Source organism: Taudactylus pleione, unplaced genomic scaffold (genome assembly GCF_031769625.1).
Source record: "Taudactylus pleione unplaced genomic scaffold, aTauple2 ptg000136l, whole genome shotgun sequence".
In the NCBI taxonomy this organism is placed as follows: domain Eukaryota; kingdom Metazoa; phylum Chordata; class Amphibia; order Anura; family Myobatrachidae; genus Taudactylus; species Taudactylus pleione.
The window spans coordinates 6,451,022-6,472,965 of record NW_028284538.1 but is presented as its reverse complement, the minus strand read 5'-3'; the positions used below and the strand labels follow the sequence as shown (position 1 = coordinate 6,472,965).

Sequence of the window (21,944 nt, the reverse complement as noted above, 5' to 3'; positions counted from 1 at the left end):
CCTAAACTGGATGAAAACAATATTGTGAGCTATGAGTGTGTCAAAATTGATTGGAAATGAGTGAAAATTAATGTTATTGAGGGTAATAATACTCTAGGAACAAAAAAAACCTAAAATGATGTGATTTTAGCTTTTTTTGAACATTTTTGAAAAAAAAAATCCAAATCAAAAATCAAAAGCAGTCACTGCAGTTTGGCAACAGCAATACCTAAAGTTACTTGACTGGTCACTGCCTACACCATTAACTGCTGGTGGGTACAGTATTCTGCTTTTCATTAAGGCTGAACACATATTCCCAACAAGTTATGGACCCTGACACAATATACCTCAAGTAGAAAGACAGAACAGCACTACAAGTCCCAGGAACTGCATGCAAGCTCCATGAGAGTGCAGCCATGACAGGCACCCAGAAGACTTCACTACAGAAGGGATACCTCAATATATAAATAAGAGAAGAGGGTTTAGAATCTGAAGAGGGTATACTGAAGTGCCCAAGGCACAGTGGCAAGTGTATAACAAATGCCAGACAAGCTTTGATGTGCCATCTTGGCCACATCTAAAATTGCTGAAAGCTGTGGCAGCACAGTGCATTTTAAGCTAAAGAGTATCACAGAGAAAATATTTTACTGCATCAGAACTGTAAAATAAGGCTGTAAGGAACACAAGTATAGGAACAACGCCTATAACAGGTTTCATTAAACTTGGAAATTTGGTATGGAAATGCAACTTAAGCGGGAGGGACTGTGGAATGTTGCAGTAGATATTGGTGACAGTCCAAACCCAGATGAAGAAGAGAGAGTCATGAGTACCATAGACTTGAGTGTATACGCTTAAGACATCTATTACTTAACACAAAGTTACAAAATGCAGAAGTACAGTATGAATGACTATATAGACAGGATGTTGTCTGTTTCTCAGCAGATAGCATCTGTAGGTGTACAGACAGAATATGAGGAATTTGCAACCGACAAGCTTCAAAAATCTAAAACCAGAGTTTGACTTCTTAGTGGAAGTAAACACTGCAAAATTGACAACAGACACAGTGAGAACAAAGTTTTTGCAGGTATAGGAACATGCAAGACAACTGCTTTACAAGCAAAGAATGAAAATATTAGAAATATTTTAATTCAAGTTCCAATGATATAATTGCCATAAGATTGTTTTCAATCAATTACCTTGTGACCAAAGATAAGTGGATCCAGTTAAGAACTAGACATTTAACAAGGTAGATCAGTCAGCCCTGAGTGTAACAGATAACCACAGAAAAGATTCACAGTATATTGATTCAGGTATAATAAGACATTTCAGTTGCAATGAGGAATGGTTAACTAAGATAAGTGAGTTTGATCCTATCACAACCAAGGCAATCTACAATAAATTGCTGACAATCACTAAAATAGTAAATACAGAGAGATTGGCTGCGCTAATTCAATAATTACTGAGGAAAGGAGAGGGCAGCTGGAAAACATGTAGGCTACCTCACCTACTTTACAAATGTAAACAAAGAGGTGAAACTAGCGCTCACTCAATATGACACTATTAATCAACGGTATAAGAAGTACAAAAAAAAAATATTATTTATATATATACATATATATATATATATATATATATATATATATATATATATATATATATTAGGGGTGTGCACCGGCCACTTTTCGTGTTTTGTGTTTTGGTTTTGGATCTGGATCTTTCTTCGTGTTTTGGATCTGGATTGGTTTTGCCAAAACCACCCTTCCGTGTTTTGGGTTCTGGGTTTTGTGTTTTGGATATGTATTTTTTTGAAAAAAAGCATAAAAACAGCTATAATCACAGAATTTGTTGGTTTTTCTGCTCCTATGCTATTATTAACCTCAATAACCTTAATTTCCACTCATTTCCAGTCTATTCTGAACACCTCACACCTCACAATAGTGTTTTTATGTCCAAAAGGTTGCACCGAGGTAGCTGGATGACTATGCTAAGCGACACGAGTGGGCGGCACAAACACATGACCCATCTAGGCGTGAAACTGCAGTGGCAGACAGGATAGCAGTTTGAAAAACTAGGCCCCAAACTGTACATAATGCAAAGAAAAAAAAGAGGTGCAAGATGGAATTGTCCTTGGGCCCTCCCACCCACCCTTATGTTGTATAAACAGGACATGCACACTTTAACAAACCAATCATTTCAGCACCAGGGTCTGCCACACAACTGTGGCTGAAATGATTGGTTCATTTGGGCCCCCACAAAACAAGCTGGCAATTAATCTGTCCCTGCACAAACTGGCTCTACGGAGGCAAGATGTCATCCTCATCCTCCTCATCCACCGATTCCTCACCCTCTTCAGTGTTGTGTACATCCTCATCCTCACAGAGTATTAATTCATCCCCGCTGGAACCACAGGTCCCTCTGTACGTTCTGGAGGCTGGTCTCCCTGGAAGAGTTGATAATTCATTTTATGAACATCATCTTCTCCACATTTTGTGGAAGCAACCTCCTACGCCTTTCGCTGACAAGGTTCCCGGCTGCACTAAACACTCTTTCGGAGTACACACTGGAGGGGGGGCAACTCAGGTAAAATAGAGCCAGTTTGTACAGGGACCTCCAAATTGCTTCTTTTTCCTGCCAGTACAGGTACGGACTGTCTGACATGCCTACTTGGATGCTGTCACCGATGTAATCCTTTAACAGACAGACGCACGCTTGTCGCTGTTGCTTTGAGGATGCAAGTGCGGCTACAGCCCACACAATTCACAAAGACAGAAAAAAAAAAAAGAATATTTTTATTGTTTGTGGAGTGCACTTTGAGGGTTACACCACCCTTTAACAGACAGACGCACGCTTGTCGCTGCTGCTTTGAGGATGCAAGTGCGGCTACAGCCCACACAATTCACAAAGACAGAAAAAAGAAGAAGAATATTTTTTTTGTTTGTGTAGCACACTTTGAGGGTGTTACCACCCTTTAACAGACAGACGCACGCTTGTCGCTGCTGCTTTGAGGACAGTATCATATGCAGTGACAGTAAACTTGTCAGAAATTGTTGGCATGTCCTTCAGTCCGGACCAGATGTCCAAACCAGCCCTTGATTTATGACACAGGCGCACGCTTGGCGCTGCTACTATGTTGATGCACGTGCGGCTACATCTCACACAAGTCACAAATACATTAAAAAAATAGTTTTTTATTTTTTGGAGCACTTTGAGGGTTACACCACCCTTTAACAGACAGACGCACGCTTGTCGCTGCTGCTTTGAGGATGCAAGTGCGGCTACAGCCCACACAATTCACAAAGACAGAAAAAAAAAAGAACAATATTTTTATTGTTTGTGTAGCACACTTTGAGGGTGTCACCACCCTTTAACAGACAGACGCACGCTTGTTGATGCTGCTTTGAGGATGCAAGTGCGGCTACAGCCCACACAATTCACAAAGACAGAAAAAAAAAAGAACAATATTTTTATTGTTTGTGTAGCACACTTTGAGGGTGTCACCACCCTTTAACAGACAGACGCACGCTTGTCGCTGCTGCTTTAGGGATGCAGGTGCAGCTACAGCCCACACATTTCACAAAGACAGAAAAAAAAAGAACAATATTTTTATTGTTTGTGTAGCACACTTTGAGGGTGTCACCACCCTTTAACAGACAGATGCACGCTTGTCGCTGCTGCGTTGAGGATGCAGGTGGAATCTAGACGGGATTTGGAACCGGGGACACACTACCTCAATTGTCTAAATCCCACTGCACTAATGGCGGATACCGGACGCACGTCTAACACCAACATAGCAGTCAAGGCCTCAGTTATACGTTTTGCTTCAGGATGACTCTTGTCGTACTTCATCCTCATCGCTAGGGACTGTTGGAGGGTCAATTGTTTAGTAAAAGTAGTGATGTTCCTACTTCCTCTCTGGGATGATGAACAACTCCCTGCAGCAGCAATAGCACTAGGAGGAAGTGGTTCTTGATCTTTCCCTATTTTATTTTTATCGGAGAAAGTTTGGTCCTCCATTTATGTTATATTGATATATACATGCGGCTAAAGCACACACAAACACAGAAAATATTTTTTTATTTTTGCTGGAGAGTAGTGCACTTTGTGGGTTACACCACCCTTTAAGAAATGAGCCGGCCAGCTCTTTACTTATGGGACACAGGCGCACGCTTGGCGCTGCTCCTTTGTTGATGCACGTGCAGCCACAGTGCACACAAGTCACAAACACAGAAAATTATTTTTTTTTTGGTTTGGACTGGAGTGTACTTTGGGGGTTACAGCACCCTTTAACGGTCAAGCCAGCCGGCCCTTTACTTATGACACAGGCGCACGCTTGGCACTACTTTGTTGATGCACGTGCGGCTACTGCGCACACAATTCACAAACACAGAAAATAATTTTTTTTTTGGTTTGGACTGGAGTGTACTTTGGGGGTTACAGCACCCTTTAACGGTCAAGCCAGCCGGCCCTTTACTTATGACACAGGCGCACGCTTGGCACTACTTTGTTGATGCACGTGCGGCTACTGCGCACACAATTCACAAACACAGAAAATAATTTATTTTTTTGGTTTGGACTGGAGTGTACTTTGGGGGTTACAGCACCCTTTAACGGTCAAGCCAGCCGGCCCTTTACTTATGACACAGGCGCACGCTTGGCACTACTTTGTTGATGCATGTGCGGCTACTGCGCACACAATTCACAAACACAGAAAATATTTTTTTTTTTGGTTTGGACTGGAGTGTACTTTGGGGGTTACAGCACCCTTTTACGGTCAAGCCAGCCGGCCCTTTACTTATGACACAGGCGCACGCTTGGCACTACTTTGTTGATGCACGTGCGGCTACTGCGCACACAATTCACAAACACAGAAAATATTTTATTTTTTTAGCACTTGGGGGGAGCACCCCTGATGGACAGAGCACCCCCTGGACAACACTACAGCACCCCTTTAGGACTGGGACACTGCACAGGACTTTGGAGTGGACACAGCCCCTATGGAGAACTGACTGCACAACACAGTCCAGCCAGCCCCTATGGACTTGAAGTAATGGACAACAGCAGCACTACACTGCACTATACTACACTGCCCATCCAGCTCTAACTCCCACCCTCCCTCTTCACTGTCCACAGCCGAGTGAGAAAATGGCGCCGACGCGGGTACCTTATATAGGATCCAAAACCCGCGAGACTCGGAAGGCGGGATAATGACGTTTTGCCTCGATTTCAGATCCGAGTCAGGCGGGAAAATTCGAGCCTGACTCGGATCGGGGGGGCTCGGATTTCAGAAATCCGAACCTGCTCACCCCTAATATATATATATATATATATATATATATGAATAATAATAAGACAAACCAATGTAAAAGTATTTATTCAATAATATAGTAAGTACTCAATATATGTGTGCTGTATAAGTTTAAAATATAAATCAATCTGATAATATAAAATGATTAAAAATATCTAGTAAGCCAGATGAAAAAGTTTGTCTAAAGTAAATCCTTATACCGGTATAGAAACAAGGTACAGGGTACAGGACAAACATATAAACAGGGTAAGGATAAAATTGATAACTCACCAATGGACCTAGGAGTGGAAGTAGGGAGAGCAGGTTCTCTGGATCTCCCTAATTATACAATTGTCATGCTCCAAATGCTGTTACTACAGTGTAGCAGTAGAAAATAATAATCACAATGTTGAGTTGAAGTAGGACCACGGTGAAAATCGTGTCCAATACTCATTTTAATATCGTGAGTACATGACAATCGTACAGCACCATATTATTGGGTACATTGATCTGCACCATGGAGGCTTGTTATTTTTTTTCCTCCAATTTTCTGATGATTTAAAGTTGACCAACCACATTGCACGTGATATCTATGTTGCATTTGCAACCACTGTAGGTCCACGGTTGGAATTGTGTCCAACACCTACTACTCATTTCCCAAGAGTGAGTTCAGAGCCGTAACTAGACTTTTTAGTGCCCTGTGCCAGAGAGAGCATTGGCGCCCCCTCCAAATATTTAACTAAAGACATAAGATAGTGCACCTAAAAAAGGGCCATGGCCTCATGGGGAAGGGTCAGGGAAGAGATAGTGGATGCCAGGAGATGCTGGGGATAAAAGAAGATGAAGCTACAAGTGAGAATGATAATAAGGAGAACTGACTACCCAAACAGTGCCCCCTGCCCTGCGGTGCCCTGTGCCATGGCACAGGTCACACTACTATAGTTACGGCCCTGAATTAGTTAATTTTTATTCCTGATTGGAATTTTTTCCTCAATACGTTACACACTATCTGCTGTTTTACTCCGTTTTTTTATATATATGGTTGTTTGAGAATAATTCTACCAAATATAAAAAGAGGAATCACCAGAACCATCTTATTGATCCAAACATACTTCTGAGGTGCCCAGTAGAAATTCTCCTATTGTTCCTGGCTGCATACCTCTGTTTTTTATTGGATCCTAAAGGGATCTTGGGCCAGCCACAAACATACCCTGGTCAAAAAGATAGCCAAGTGTAAAGCATCTGAGAACATTTGGAAGCCCTGCTTACATCCAAATAAGAAAGGAAAGAAGACGCAAGCTAAACGCAAAGTCATTAAAGTGCATAATGCTTGGATATTTTCGTGAGAATAAAGGCTACAGGTTGCGGAATCCAACTGCAAGAAAGCTTATCAAGTCAAGAAAAGCTTAACAAGTCAAGAGACATTGTATTCAAAGAAACAGTACAAGTTGTGGAAAAGCCAGATTTTAACATGCAGGAGAAGTATGTTCTATTGAACATGCCAGCACTTGAAGACAATTCTGAACCAGAAACTACCAGTTTGGGAGTTCAGCCGCAACAGACGTCATCTGCTAGAACAAACATTGGCAAACCACCCAAAAGATATGATGAAGAGTTCACAAATATTGCATTTTGTGTACCACAGGAGGTCCAAGAGCTAAAGTCAAAGAATAACTGGTGTGAATGGAAGTCTACTATCAGAAAAAAGACTTTTACAAGAAACAGGAGTCCAAACTACAAATATATCAAGTATCATAATGTTGACAATAGTTTGAATATAATGGGCCAAATGTAATAGGGTGAGAGTTTAGAAAATGTGAGAGTTTAGCAGTAAACTCTAACATTGGTTGAGTTTTATCTTCAAAATTGGAAAACATTTGGATGAGAGTTTAAATCGTGAAAGTTTTTTTTAGTTTGCCTGTTCCCGGACTCTATTACATTGGCCGAGTTTAAAAAGTGTGAGGGTTTACTGCTAAAATCTCACATTTTCTAAACTCTCACCCTATTACATTTGGCCCAATGAGTCAAGAAACTGTTACCAAGGTCTATGTTATCAAGACTTTGGGTTTAGCTTTCCTTTTGGGAACGTCAACAATCTGCTTATTTCAGGATGTTCTTTTGTATGACAATTCTCACCTTTTGTACAGGTTGTTACGACAAAGCTTCAATTGAAGGTTTGTGTAATATGGAGTAGCTTGTAGCGGACTGCGCTACTGCGCAGTCTTCAACAAAATGGCTCCCCCATGGAAGTTTTGTTTCCTAACCAAGATGACAGTCAGTAGTGTATCTATGCATGCATAGTGCCATCTTGTTCTGTGTATAAGTGACTTATTGGAGGACAAACATCCTCCTCTTAGTGCCAGAGTCCCACAACATTACCCCACTGCATCCGTTGTTCCAGACTCTGCACCATAACCCTCAGAGAGGAGAGTCTCTGGCTGGGGATGTCTCTCTGCACCCCTGCCCTGCTACAAAGTCCATTTCATTGCTGAATATATGCATTGAGTACAGTTGCGTCACAAGGGGGGTGCGGGCCGCACCCGGGTGTCACCCGCCGAGGGGTGACACCAAGGTGCCGACTGACACTCCCCCACAGTGACAGGAGCCGGGTGCTGCACTGTAGTATTAAGTGCAGCACCCGGCTCCTAACACTGTGAGGGAGCCGGCACTGTAACACAAGCAAACAGCACCCCCTGCACCCCCCCAGTAATATTAAAAAATGGGACAACGGGGGATCAGGCCTCGAGGCCACACCCTCATCTTGCGAGGTCATGCCCCTTTGCACGAGGCTATGCCGCACTCAAAACGTCCCTCCCCGCACCGGGTGACACCACGGGGAGGGACGCCACTGACTGAGTATGGCCATACATTAATTTTCTATCAACAAACCACAGAGCCTGGTTAAGTTACCTGACTGGTCATTGCCTACACAGTTAACCGCTGGTGTTATGTACAGTATTCTGCTTATCATCAAGGCTGCACACACATCCCTTACATAAAGTTCACTATAGACTCTAGAGAAGCTGGTCATAATCTAAAATTACTAAGCTCCGGGTTTTGCTTCAATTCAAAATTGACGGACATCGACAGCGTTTTAGTGTCTAAAGTAACAAGATAAAGATACTAAGCATCAGTTTTGACTGTCATATAAAATCTGCCGTCAATGCCCATTGGTATTGAAGCCCCTATCCAGCTGCAAACCTGCCACAAACCAGTTTTCAAGCACTGCACAGATCAACAGGATTTCTGCAGGCTTTGAAGTCTAAAAAGTTGAAAAATGGGCTAATTGAAAAAAAATTGGGTGACAGGTCCCAATTCCATAGGTATTCCAGCCCTAGGCTAACCAAACTGGGCCATTAGACATCATAGGAGTGAGACCCCACACTACGTGTCCTGGCAGGTTCAGCTTAGTGCTGGTTATTGAAAAGTAGTGGCCCCCTATTTTTCATTACCAGCCTGGTCATAATTTTTTTTTAAATTATCCAATTTTTCCACTATTTAATTATCAAAGTCTGCACAGATCCTTTTGATCTATGCAGTGCTTGATGCAAACTTACCTGCCAGAGTCACATTTATCATTTGGGCGGGTTTTCCATTGGTTTTGCAGCGTGTTCTTATCCCACCCCTTAATAAATCTGGGGTTTCTATACTTCTAATGTAAAATATATTGCGGGTCAAGCAATATTCAGCTATGTTCTAAAGTCTGAATTGACAGCTGATTCCCAATTGGATTTGCTTTTATTAAATCAATGGATTGCAAAACTGCCAGAATGACAAAACCCTAAACCAAATTTACACCTAAGATTGCTTTTCCAAACAGGGCTCCAAAATTCAGAACCTCAGACAAGCAGAAGTTGAGCTTAACACACCAGCAATGGCACGTAGTCACAACAGATAAGAGAGAGACTGTTGAACAACTATCCAAAATCTTTAGGAAAGTTCTAATTTTGCCAATCACATTCAGACACCATAACAGTGGTTTGGAGGTAGCCTAACATTGTTTAAAGGGTTTGCTATGTCTTTTGAATGTTGTCCACACTAAAGGTGCCCATACACGGGACGATTTTTTACACGATATGGCCAGTTACGACAGGTTGGACAGACCAACCGTATGAAAATATGTGTATTTTGTGTGTTCTGCGACGCCGATGCGCGTCCCCGCCGTCGTCTAGTTGGATCGCAGATCAGATGGGTTTGCAAAGAGATCGTGGACGATGTGACACACTTCTATGCATCTTATCCTATGATCGTAATGATCAATCGTACACCATTTGACCACATCTTATGAAAAGTTTCAAGGGAAGAATATCAAGGGCAATCGTCCAACTCATCTTACCAACTTTGAATCTTACTGTGTATGGGGGCCTTTACTTTACTAACAAGGTGAAACCCACGCTAGCAGTGCACTCCCCGCCCTTATGGCACATAGACCCCACAATGTGAGGCCACTATCAGAGTATACAGCAGTGCTTTCCGGGGAAATTTTACATTTCCAATCCACCCCTGCAAGTATTTACAGGTCTATACGTAAATATGCCTATATCATTTTCATTACCTGACAAACGCCAGTTGTCATTTTATGCGTACATTCCTTTAATAAACCGGTAATACAAGTAAAACAGTCACATAGTTTATGTGGAAAAACATCATTCACATAATATACATACTGTAGATATTTAGCTTCCATAAGAACTAAACTGAAAAAGACAAAATTAGTGTAAACGATTGTACCTATACCTCCTTACATAAGACATTGTAAATTATTGACCCCTTGCATGCGTTAAAGCGATGCGACAAAAAAAAAGGGTGTGGCCTTGCAGAACTCCTGGAGATGCAGTGGGACAGAGTACTCCTCCAAGCCCGCCCCCCGATGGGACATTGCAGCTGACATCTGGGATGGCGGGAATGTCCACCAAAATGTTGGAATGTCCTACCTAAAGTGGGACAGTTGGGAGGTACAGTATGTTGTACCACAGGTAAAATTCTACCATTGGTAAATTTTTCTATTGCTTATTTTTCTATGCTTTATGATGTATCAGTGTGTTTACTATAGCACGTGAGTGTATGCCTATGCATTGTTTTTTTGTTTTGCATGCAAATGTCGGTACAGATGTGTAGTGTGTGTGTATATAACTGTTTATGTAATGGACAGTACAGTGTTTTTATTGCTTAACCACTTTGCACTAACCCTATTGTAGAGGCCTCAAATGTTATCTGCTAACCAGAACAATTTGCACCAATTTCTTTCTTTTATTCCCTGTTAATTTTAAATATATGGAAGGCTGCATAGATCATACTACATGGAAGCAATGCAGAATTTAAAAAATAATGGCTGGCTTGTGGTTTAGAAAACTAACGTGGATCGACAGCAAGTTTAATGTAGAAGGTTAAAATATTCAATAAATACTGTGGTTTTGACCATAAAGCTGCTGTTGCAAACTCCGGAAAACCTGTTGTTTAGTAAATCTTACCCACTGTGCATGTGGTGATTGATAAAAAAATGGTGTAGGACGCAGTTTTAGAAAATTCCCATGCTGACATCTTCTATTGTGCAGACTCTGCACATATATGTCTATCTTTCTAAAGACTTTAGCTATCAGGAATAACTGATGTTTCATAAACTTCTTTCTGTGCAAATCTGCCATATTATTTTTATAGCTTGATAACCACAAGGACGCACTGTACTTAGTGCAATCATTATCTATTTCCTTGCCATTGCATGTACTGTATATATATATATATATATATATATATATATATAACAAACCGTCCACTTGAAGATCCACCAGGGGCTCAACCAGAGACGAGGCCAGCACTTAATAAGTATCATAGATTAAATCCAAGAAAATGGCTTAATAGCAACACTGTAGTGAATAACAGGTACATCTTGTTCAGCATATCATACATTACAGCAGGTACGAGCATCAACACATCAAAGCTCCTTCCCCCACTGTCAGATCCCTACAGCTGCTTCGGTATCAACCGTCATCAGGGGATGTCAAAGAAAAAGTGTACAGTGTAACATATAAATACCTGTTCCCATAAGCAAAGGAACACATCTCACCTGTGCAAACAATCACGTCATTCCTGCCAGCAAAGCCACGTGCAGCCGCGGTGACCACCGTCTCCTGTCAGTGACGCAGATCGGAAATCCCGATCCCCGTCACCCGCGACCACGTGACACCGCTGCCACACAATCAGCCAGATGGCTCAAGAGACGCCCACTATCACCCTGGAAACCAACAAAACAGGAAGAGAGTCTTGCAGTAACTGACAGCTATTAAAAACCATCTACAAGCTGCCCAAAATACAGTTATAGTCTGCCCTTGACTCCCATAATTGTATTGAGTCAATTTAAATTGCTCAATTCCAGGGTTGAATGCAATGAATTAGAAGTCATCTAAGAGAACATATAAGAAAAAGACATAAACATAAATACCACATATACCAAAACATATCAAGGTGCAAACATAGCGCTACTAACCATGATCAGAAAAAAAAAATTCTTATGAAATATTACAAAAAAGGCGAAAATGATAACTCCTCATTCAGTCCCAATGGTGCCATACTGGCTAGTTGATAAATCCAACGGCACTCTTGTTTGAGCAATAATTTGCTCCTATCACGCCCGCGATGCAATGGGGGTACATGATCCAAGGGCATGAATCTGAAATCTTTAATGGTATGTCCACAAAGTGCAAAATGTCTTGTGACCGGTATAGTATTGGCCTCTATTGATGTTGCAGCCTACTTTATTGAGGAGCGATGAATCGCTATCCATTCCTTAACCATGCGTATTGTCTTACCTCCGTATAGCTTTTGACACGGGCATTGAATAACGTAGGTAACAAACTTGGTCTCACATGTCATCCTGTGTCATAGTTGGTAAGAAACTCCACTAGTAGGATGTGTGAAAATTTTCTTGGATTTAATCTATGATAATTATTGAGTGCTGGCCTCGTCTCTGGTTGAGCCCCTGGTGGATCTACAAGTGGACGGTTTGCTATATTAACATTTGTGTGGCCTTGCACCTGCAATCAGAACTTTAGGTGTTGTGCGGTTTTCTACATTTTCTACTTTTTGTTCCAAGACTGGACACTCAAACTGCACCACGGTTTTATTATATATGTGTATGTCGGTATTTATTATTGTTGTTTGTCTTTAGTGTTACATGTTTGTAATTAGTATTGGTTTCATGTCGCATTTGTGATGGAGTTTGACATTGGAGATTTGACCGGCACCAAGAGGTTTCAGGATAAGGAGATCTCTAAAATCTTATTTGCCAACACTGATCAGTTAGCTTTTGATACTGACAGTTCTACAGAGGTACATGCTGATTTAGTTAAGTTAAGAAAAAGGTTGGTTGAGCTTGAACTGCACGGCTTGACCCTTTCCCAATATCATAAAGATGGTCTCATTCCCAGAGGCTTTCGCATGAGGAATCAGCCCACATTGGGATGTAATAACAAGGATTTCTGTAGGCAATGGTGTCTCATCCTTAATCAATGTAGCTTTGATCTTATGTTATTGGTAATACAACAGGTTAACTCTGATTTAGAGAATGTTAAGAAAGAGATTACAATATGTGAAACCGGTGGGCTCGAAATATTAAAAGCAGATACTGGCATGGATTGGTTGTGTAAATTAGAGGATACTATTGCAGTGTTCAAAAGTGATTTATTATCTTTTAAAAAGAACAAATATAGAAAGGTGAAGGAGGATTACAGAGAACTCAAGGTATATCCGTGGTTAATGTCCCAGCCCCCTAGGCATTCTTGGAGAGGATGTCAGGCTCCTAGAAGGAGACCAGAAAGGTATTTTGCGGACATCGAGTCACATACCTCTCAGAGGGACTCTGATCAGTCTAGTAGTCGCAAAGGGACTTTTTTAGGCATGGCTACGTTGACACGGAGCAGAGCCTTGGACAAAGACTTAAAAAACCCTGTAGGAGAGGGGGTGTCAAGCATAAGAAATACAAATGGGAAGAATTCCAGAGGAGCATGGAGGTAGTTGTATTTAATCTTTCTGACTACACTCTTAATGATTCGGAGTATAGTGTCTTGTCAAAAGGATTGTCTTTTGTACAGACACATAGACAAAGAGTTTTGATTTTGAAACAGAATTATACAGATTCCACAGGCAATTGCGCCTGATGGATTATTTTAGTAAAAAAGGCGCAATCACCAATAATAAGACTCCCTTTAGAATGTCTAGTTCGTTTGACCCTCCATCTAATAATGCGTCCATTGAGACGTTTATGCATTTTGTGAAAATAGATACTATCCCCAGTCTACGTAGGGCCAGGATTTTACACCCTAATTTGTCCAATATTGAGAGATTAGCTATACAGTCACTAAGTGACAACGATGCCATTGTAGTCCGCCCCGCCGATAAAGGCGGTGGCGTAGTTGTATTGAATAAAGTGGATTATGTGAGTGAAGTCATGAGACAGCTTACGGATGAGAGCTGTTACAAAAAACTTAGATTTTACCCCACAGAGAGTTTTAAGAGGGAGATAGACTCTGTCATAAACATGGGATTATCTAATGGGTGGCTTGATGACAACAAGGTGCATTTCCTGATACAAGATTTTCCCAGAACACCCCTTTTATATATTCTACCGAAAGTGCACAAAGGGTTGACCCAGCCCCCAGGGAAGCCTATTATCTCCTCTAGGGGTTCGCTGGGTCAACCGTTGTCACAATTTGTGGACTTTTTCTTGCAGCCTGTCGTCCAGCTTATGCCTTACTATATTAAAGATACTTCGGATTTTCTAAAGAAATTGATCTCTTTTGGCACTCCTCCTAGAGGGTGTATACTGGTGACGCTTGACGTCAACAGTTTATACACCAACATCAGGCATGAGGAGGGTATGCAGTCTGTGCGTAGGGTGATTGAAACCAGTCCACAGTATGCTGGACCGCAGACTGAATTTTTGTTACTTTTGATTGATATTATTTTACACAAATTTTTTTTTTTTATTTACAGCTGGTTGGCACAGCGATGGGGTCGAATATGGCCCCATCATATGCCAACCTCTTTATGTATTATTTTGAAAAGGTACATATTATGGCGGATCCAGATTTTTCATGTTTTGTTGCTTTTTATGTTCGATTTATTGATGATTTGTTCATGCTGTGGACTGGTGGTGAATCGACCCTTCTGAATTTTGTGAATAAACTGAATAGTTTACCTGGTTCCATTAGGTTTACATGCAAACATAGTGCTGAGGCCATTGAATTTTTGGATGTCCTTGTGGGCATCAGAGATAACTCCTTTACAACTGAGATTTTTAAATAATCTACTGATAAGAACACGTTTACTTATGTCCTCAAGTTTTCACCCCAGGCCACTTAAGAGAGGAATTCCTTTCTCCCAGTTGATACGAGTGATGCGGATTACATCTGAAGCGGATAAAGTGCCAGGGGCTCTGAAAAAATGGGACTGAGGGCCTGATTCAGAGCCTGACTCTCTTTCAGAGCGCTCACTCTGAATCAGTGCCTGCCTATTGTTTTTTTAGAGCAGCCTCCTGGCCGCTTGCATAGCTGTGGGTGACCAACACAGCTTGTGATGTCAGTGGGGCCGGCCCCAGATGGTAGGCATTCCCATGGGAACGCCTCCGTCTGGGCAGCCACACACCCAGCACACCAGGGTCAGAATCAGGCCCTGAATTTCATAGATCGTGGCTATGACCCAGATGAAGTCCATCAGGCTATTGAACGCTGTAAGAGATTGGATCGAGATGCTCTTTTGGAGACTGAAAAAGATCCTAAAAATGAGAATCAATTGGTGTTTTCTAGCACTTTCTCTATTTCTTCAGTTGTGATTAAAAAAGCAGTTCTCAAGCATTGGCATATCATACAAACAGATCCTGTGATGAGTGAATTTTGTGAACGCACTCCGCTATTTTGCTTTAAACGCAGCAGTAATATTGGAGATATGATTGTACACTCTGACATCAGCCCGAGAGTGAATTCTACTACAGGTTGGCTCAGCTTGCAAAAGGGTGCATACAAATTTGGTAACTGTGTTAATTGCAGATACTGTATATGCAAGTAGGAAAAATTTTCACACATCCTACTAGTGGAGTTTCTTACCAACTACGACACAGTTTCTGTGGAGTGGAGAGAACGGAAGCCAGACTGAAAAGGGTCAAGGAGGGAGTGGGAGGAAAGAAAGGTGGTAAGGCGGTTGTAAACAATACACTCAAGGATTTTGGCTGCAAAAGGGAGAAGAGAGATGGGTCGGTAGTTGGAGAGAGTGTTAGGATCAAGAGTAGGTTTTTTTAAGAATGGGGGGGAGACAAGGGCATGTTTGAATGCAGACGGGACAGTGCCAGATGAGAGGGAGAGATTGAGGAGGTGGGCAAGATGGGAACAGGTGCAGGGAGAGAGGTAGCAGAGGAGACTTGAAGGGATAGGGTCAAGGGGGGAGGTGGAATGGGGGTATGACTGGATAAGGGCCATGACTGCCTCTCCAGATACATGGAAGAAGGATTTTAGTGTAGGTAAAGTGGAAGGGGAGGGATGACCCAGGAATGGAGGAGATGTAGTGCTGGGGGACTGGTGGGATATGATATCCTCACATATGGAGTCAATTTTAGATGTGAAGTAGGAAGCAAAGTCAAGGGCAGAGAGCAAGGAGGGAGTTCAGGGTGGTGAAGAGATGCTGCGGATTTGAGGACTGGGAGGAGATGAGGTGCTTGAAGTATGACTGTTTAGAGAGGGAAAGGACAGCACAGTAGGATGAGAGCATAAATTTGAAATGGAGAAAATCTGCCTTAGAGCATGACCTACTCTGCTGTCGCACGGCAGTTCGTGAACACTTTTGCAGATATCTGGTGCATTTGGAATGCCAGGGTTGAAGTGTGGATCTGCAAGGGTGAGTAGTGATAGCCGGAGCAACAGAGTCAAGCGCAGAAGTAAGGGAGGCATTGTATAGGGAAGCAGCTTGTTCAGGGCAGGAGAGAGAGAGAGCAAAGGAGAGAGAAGTGAGTCAAGTAGGGAAGAAAAGGATACGGTGTCGATAGCCTCAATGTTACGCTTAGTGAGAGTGGCTTTAGGAGGTAGAGGGGGGGAAGCAGAGAGGGATAAGTTAAAAGAGAGAAGGCGATGGTCAGAGAGGGAGAATGGGGAATTGGAATAATAAGAAATATCGCAACGGTGAGTAAAGACCAGATCACGCGAAAGCCCACTCACATAGGAGGGTGAGGAAGTCCATTGGGAGAGACCAAATGAGGATGTGAGGGGTAAGGAGTTTGGAAGCAGAGAATTCAGTGGGGATATCAATTGGAATATTGAAGTCACCTAAGATAATGGAGGGAAGGTCTGAGGAGAAAAAGTGAGGGAGCCAGGAAGCAAAGTTGTCAAGGAATTTGGAGGGAGGGCCAGGGGGACGGTAAATGATAGCTACTCGCAGGTGTACTGGTTGGAAAAGACGTATAGCATGAACCTCAAGTGTAGAGAATGTAAGAGATGGTACAGGGGGTATAAGTTGGTAGGTGTAACCAGGGGATAGAATGACGCCAACACCACCACCATGGCAACCCCCAGGCCGAGGGGTGTGAGGCCCCCAGAGGAGAGAGCTGCAGCAGAAGTGGTGTCAGAAGGTGAAATCCAGGTTTCAGTAATGGCTAGGAGATGCAAGTTGTTGGAGATAAAAAGGTCATGGTAGGGAACCAGTTTATTACAGACCGATCTGGCATTCCAGAGGGCACAGGATAAAGGGACAGTGTTTGTGGGAGAGATGTGAATGAGATTTTCAGGATTACTGAGATTGCTTTTGGGGACCGAGATGAATTAGGTGGTGAGTAGGGAGAGGGCTTAACGAGATGAGTATGGAGGTGGGACGAGGTGGCATGGAGAGGAGGGTTGGAGGAGGGATTAGCAGTGGGGTAGTAGGACCATGGTAGGGTAGAAGAGAATGCAAGTATAGTAGTAGTAGGAGAGGAGAGGGATGAAGGCAGATAGAGGAAGGGAGATAAGGGAAGGAGAAGGTGAAGGAGGCAAGGGGAAAAGGATAAAGGTGGAAGAAGGGACAGAGCAGAGGATTAGGTAGACACTGAGTGAGAGTGGAAGTGGAAGAAAACATGGTCATGGTGTGGCAGAGGCGGTTAGGGGGAGGAAAACTGGAAACAGTAATAAAAAATGAGTGTGAGTGACAGTGCAGGAGATTTGCAGAAAATCAAATTAGAATACAGTGGATAAAAGGTGTCTGCACAATAGCAAAAGTTTATTATTGAGGGGAGTAAAAGAGGAGATTTAATAGGTGGAGAAAATGAATGTGAAAGTAGACTGTTAGAAGCTAGATTACATGTGGCAGGGCATAGGACTTAGGTAACAAGACATTATTTCTAAGAATAAAACTGAAATTGGTGCAGAATACAGAGAGGTTTGAGGTATGTGTAATCACAGAGCTAGGACAAAGTTTAGCAAGTATAATGTTAAGTTCTAACAATGAGCAAGCAGAATCCAGTGAATAATGTCCTGGCAATGCTGACATCCGGTGTTTGTATTGAATAAGTAGTATTTTGAGCTCTCATTTCATGATGTTACTTTGTCCAAATGTTTTTCAGATTTCAGGTGCAGTTTGCATGTTATCCATCTGTATGAATTCGGTTTAACGGCGGTATAACGGCACAATTATGTTTAAATTGCACTTTTAATTTCGCACTTCTATATTGAGCACTACAGCCAGGCTTCTAAAGCCATATAGAGGCTCTTAAGTAATGAGACCTAGCATGTGTTTGCAATCACTACAAATACTGAATACAGTCAAAAACAAATTAAGTTTTATCTACAATTATTTTATCTAGATTATTTTGGTAGACCAGCAGTATTGTATCTATATTTTTTTTTTTTACTTGATTCATGTTAGACTGAGAGGAGCTCACAGCTCATGCCCAGTTGTTATTTGCAAATCAGATGATCAGATGTATGTCGCCTCAATTTTACAGTGTGCCCTATTTTGTGATTTTTGTAATTTTTTTTGTGTTTATTTATTGATTGGACATGAAAATAATTATAAAATACACTATGCGATATATCGTTCTTACAGCTGATGAATGGGATACCACTAAGTACATTGGCTGTTGTGTACAGCAGATATGTCTGTCAACGATGTACCGTAGTTCACCGTCATATTGTGTTGGCCACACAGCATGTCAGACAATGATATATCTTGCAGATATATGATACTTGCCTACTCTCACGGAAGATGCGGTAGACTCCCACATTTTTGGGCAGACTCACGCAGCCCTTGAAGAGGGGCAGGATCCCCCACATCCCAACCACTTCCTAATGAAGTGAGCAGAATGGGGAAATGATACCACAGGGAATCGTGGTCCGTAGGAAGGGTGCAGGGCTAAAATTGTGTTATTTTAGCCGCAAAAAGTGAGCGCTCGCTCTGAATGAGGGCAGGCGCTTTTTTTTTTAAAGCCGGCCTCCTGGCTGCTCGCTAAGCTGTGGGTGACCACCCACAGCTTCAGCGAGTGGCCAGGTGATGGTTGTGATGGTCTTGACCATCGCGACCATCGGGGCTTGCGACGAGACCCTTGTGGTAGGGTCTCTTCTGCCGCAAGCCCCAGTGAGCTTTTGGCTCTAATAGAGCTGGAAGCTCACAACTATCATCACTCACAATGTCAGTAGGGCCGCCTCCAAATGGCAGGTGTTCCTTCAGGAACACCTCCGTTTGGCCAGCCACCCCCCCACCTACAAAACGGGGCGAGCTGTCGATCAACATTGACAGCCTCCCCATTTGTAGCGAGCCCCGGAGCGAGAGAATTTCTCTCTTGCTCCAGGGCTTGCGCACGTGGTGCGTGCGCAGTGCCCCACCATCGACCCATTTGTGAGTGCATAGCGCTTGTGGGCAGGTCTGAATGAGGGCCTTAGTCCCTACAGACCCACAAATCACAGAATTTTTCTCTGCCCCCAAAGTAGCGAGCTGCATCTCCTCTCCAGGTACCTCCAGGAGAGGAGATAAAAAATTAGGCAAGTATTAGATATATCGGTACATCTGTCTTTGTGTACAGGTGACCTGCCGACTGACCTGTAGACTGACCACGATAATGTCATCACTTCCTGTGGTCAGGCATGTCAGGCAGCAAATTGGTAAGTGTGTATGCACAATTCATGTGTAGATCACTTACCAAATAGTTTGAATGGTCGGTCAGTCAGGGGGACAGCCGATCCATCATTCTGGTGTGTACCCAGCATTACAAACATAATGTTAACATCGCTGACATGTTTTCAACTTACATAGCAGTTGTTTTAATAACACACACACAAATATATATATATATATATATATATATATATATATATATATTAGGGATGTGGATGTGAAGGCTCGGATAGGTTCGAGTTTGCATGTTGAGTTCGGATTTTTCCCTCCAAAAAAACTTTTGTCCAGGAATGATGATGTTCGTCCATGCAAGATGACGTTTTGCCTCTTTCTGAGTTCCGTATTTTTGGAGGGAAAAATCCGATCTCAACGTGCAAACTCGAACCTATCCGAGCCTGCACATCCCTAATATATATATATATATATATATATATATATATATATATATATGTAGAAAGTATTTTAGGGGTGCACTCACCAGACTTCAATCCAGGTTCAGTATAATAACTTTATTCCATTGAAAAATAATCCAATGTTTCGGTCCTCTTGGGACCTTTGTCAAGGTACCCAAGAGGACCGAAACGTTGGATTATTTTTCTATTGAATAAAGTTATTATACTGAACCTGGATTGAAGTCTGGTGAGTGCACCCCTAAAGTACTTTCTATACTGGTGGTTTGTGGCTTCACCTAGACACAGCTTGAAGTTGCACCCCAGTGATTATATTTCTCATAAATGAGTGCGGACTAGCCAGAGAAATATATATATATATGTATCACTGCATTAGTCACACACATTTCATGGGATAAACAAATATTATGATTGGTACTGTTGGTGTGTAAAAATCCTGTTTTAAAAATATGCGATCCACCCTCAGGCTATTCATTGTGCTTCATTGTACAGATATTTATGATTTCAGTTAGACATATCTGAAGCTGTAGAGCAAAACAAAACAACTTGATGTGGAACTGGGTAGGAAATTTGAGACACTCCAGCTAAGTGGAGTTAGAAATCTCAGCATTCCCTGCCACAATTTGCTGTTAGGGAATGCTAAAATTATGGACGGGCATGCTGAGATGTGTAGTTCCACAGCAGCTGCAGTGCTCCAGGTTGCTACCACTGATGTAGATAATAATCTTATTATCATCATTCCAGAATATACTATATATAATAATATTACTATAATTGTAATGTATTTACTTTTTACGAACATTTCTACCCCTATCTTGCTCCTCACTGGCAATGATCAATCCATAGTTTGTTAAGTTCTTGTTATAAAGTGTTTACATACAGATCTTAACTTGTAACATGCAGAGAAACGTACAGTAATACAATATTATATAGTAAAACTATGGTAGTTCATTTAAAAACTTATATACATTGAGTTTACTGAAAAATAGGATTTAGTTATTATATATAAGCGAGAGTATACTCACCCAGCAGTGAACCTTAGACCTCTTTCTGAATACAATGCAAAAGTCTGAAGTTCTCTTTATATCAGTACTACTGTTGCAATTTAATTACCTTCTCAAATTACCTTTAACTCTTTTAGAAGAATGTAATGTGGGCAGTGCTATCACTTGTTACATAAAAATGAAGGTTTCCATTTAACTTAGGGTGGGTACACACCTCACTGATATATCTACAGATCGACTATTCTGCAGATATATCTGCAGTCTGTGGAGAACATATGTTCTTTATACAGGCTGCCCGATCCATCGTGACTTATGTCACAAGTGGGCGGGCATTTACATGTGCCCGCCTAGTTGAGCTGTCAATCACCGCCGGCCCATACAAAAAAGCAAGATGCCCCAATATATCTGCAGATATATTGGGCATTGGCTGTAGAGCACAGCCGACGCGATATGATTGTGAACGACGTCGTTCACAAACATATCGCTGGTACACTCTGGCCAATGCACACACGATATATCGGCCTTTCAATTGAATGGCTGATATGTTGGCCAGTGTGTACCCAGCATTACAGATGTGCCCTCATACATCTATCCTTTTTGCTCCTTATGGCGCAAAATGCCTGAGAAGACAACATCCTGCTCTGTCGCCAGACCCCACCCTCAATAAACTCCACCCCCAAAATCAGAGCTAGACATGTTTTTCTGGTAGTGCACACCCTAATGTAATGTAACGGGCCATTCACCATCAGGGGCTCGATCGTACCACCATATGTTTAGCAAACTTAAAAAATTTAAAGTGTTCGGAGTTTGCCTGCGAGAACAAATGCCGTCTTCAGATGATGCTGGTTCTCGGAACCCCCGCTTCTTCCTATGGGATTCATCTCCTGCCTCCTCACTGCTCCCCCAGAGGCTTTGTACATGCGTGACCTCAGATCACACATGCGCAGAAGCCAGCGACGGGACTGGTACGTAACGCTGCAGCTACATAATTAGCAGTGTTACTGATCATGGGGACTGCTGCTTTTCAGATCAGCTCTCCCCACACCAGAGCAATGCTGAATTGCTCCAGTGTTAAGTATCCCCAGCGGCGAGGTGGTTACTTAATCATTGGGGGTCATTTGGCCTTCTATGATGAATAGACCCCTA

The 21,944-nt window shown here is 42.2% G+C and overlaps 1 protein-coding gene across 1 annotated transcript in view; it reads right to left on the bottom strand.

Moving 5' to 3' along the window:
• Window positions 1–20,832, bottom strand: part of LOC148522945 (membrane-spanning 4-domains subfamily A member 4D-like) — a 116,666-nt gene extending 95,834 nt beyond the window's left edge. The window contains exon 1 of the mRNA XM_088473586.1: window positions 20,820–20,832. The gene's annotated coding sequence lies outside the window, so the exon portion shown is untranslated. The remainder of the gene's footprint in view (window positions 1–20,819) is intronic.
• Between the last annotated feature and the right edge of the window lie 1,112 nt (window positions 20,833–21,944).